The following is a 1,901-nucleotide window of genomic DNA, read 5'->3' as shown; positions in this document are numbered from 1 at the left end:
CCCATCCTGGGTTTTGCCTCAGGATACAAAAATCCTTATAAAAACCCTGGACCACAGTCCCTTCTTCGTGGATTTGGGAAAATCTGTACCTCTGGGTACAGACCCCTGTCCACCCGGCGCTGTGCTGATTTATTTATTGTGGTTTTTCTCTCGTTGCTTATGATTGAAATTGTTTTATAATAAATCGCTTTTTATATTAACCCTATTTTGCTATTGCGTTTAGAAAAGATTTGGTGCCGTGACTCGGATCGGAGAAAACTGTGGGAGAGTCTCACTGCCCAGGAAGGGTACCCCCGCTGATTTTGGTGGCCTGGTGAGTCGAGAAACCCCCATAGCTCATTCCAACATCCAAACTAAATTTAGGCTGAGATAAACCACAATAAAAAGGAAACGGATCCGGAGCAGAGAGCTTGGGAAGGCACAGAGCCTTCAGGAAGCCGTGGATTGTTTCACTCGTAAAACGTCTGTTGTGCACGAAGACATCCATGCAGGAAAATAGCTGTAAGTACTGCTGATTGAGTGGGTGATTGGGCGAGTGTGTGAGACGTGATCTGATCACGAAGTGAGTGTGAACTTCAAGGCCGCGTTTCCATCCTCCCACGAGGGAATTGGCTGGCTGTGAAGGAAGCGATCCAGAGTGAAAGCTTTTTCTCGACACACTTTTAAAAACCTGAGACAAAAGGCCGTCTCGGGGCACTGATCACAAGGGACTAAAAGGGGAAGGATATGTCCTGTCGAGCTCGGGAACTGGTAAACCCTTTTAATTAATGGATCAAGGTATAGGTCTGGAAGAGGATCAAAAGTGCCGATTACAAGAGACCTCAGCTCAGCTCGCTGAAGGGTGAGTATCAGCAAAGTTTGATTCCTCGGGTAAGCGCGAAACAACGCAGAAACAGAAACAGACTCACAGAGGAGTCGAAGACTGGTAAGAAATCTTATATATTTGCGAAATCTGGGGCAGAAAAAGAGTAAGCTTCAAAAAAAAACACCACAGAGAAAAGCCCCTCCGATCAGGGGGAGGGATCACTAGACATCCCACTGGAAAGCCCCTTGGGTTAGATGTTAAAACACTGGGAAGATTGTCCCCAGAGAAAGGGAAAATCCAAGGCAAAATTGATACATTACTGTATGGAGGTTTGGGGAGGACAAGAATTGAGAAGTCACCTCACTTGGCCAGTGTTAGGCACATTCGAAAAATGGACGTGTAATAAATTATTCTCCTATGTGGAGAACAAAGTCCCCTTGGATCCCGAGGAGAAGGAATATGCTAAACTCTGGTTAAACGCCAGAGTAGGGCTATTCCAAATAAAACAAAAAGAAAAACGTGAGTCGAGAGCTGAATCCTGGGAACCCCTTGACCACTTACCACCCCCGTATCATGGACCGGCTGGGCCTTCTGCATTAGACCAAGTGGTGCCTTCAGCACCTTTGGGCTCCCAAGACCAACCCGCTGAGATGCATACATCCCGAGCGGGAGACTCGGCGCCGGCAGCTATGACAGCAGCCCATCCCCTGTCCCCGCCTGCGAACACCATAGCCACAGTAGATTCTTTGGAGGTTTCTCCTGCGCAAGGCTGGGGATCACTCTATCCGTCCTTGCCAATCCTGCCGCCACAACCGGGACCCTGCCCTATAATGGAGAGGATCCCTCCCGTCAACCGGGTGGCGGCGGAGTTCCCACAATTGATAACGGGGAAACAACTCACAATCACCAGCTCCCCTCCCGCAAGTAGAACCTGTTTGAGAGCGAGAATGATGGGTGATGAGTGGGGAGAGAGTGAAGAAGGGCACCGGTTGTTCCCTCTTAGGGAAGTACCGACGGCCCCGGGAGTGATCAGATTTGTGAATATACCCCTTAACACCGGAGACGTAAGGGCATTTAAGAAAGTGATGGGGCGGTT

Source organism: Parus major, chromosome 2, assembly GCF_001522545.3.
Source record: "Parus major isolate Abel chromosome 2, Parus_major1.1, whole genome shotgun sequence".
NCBI classification, from domain to species: domain Eukaryota; kingdom Metazoa; phylum Chordata; class Aves; order Passeriformes; family Paridae; genus Parus; species Parus major.
The sequence above is the reverse complement of the archived record's forward strand: the minus strand, read 5'-3'. Positions refer to the sequence as shown.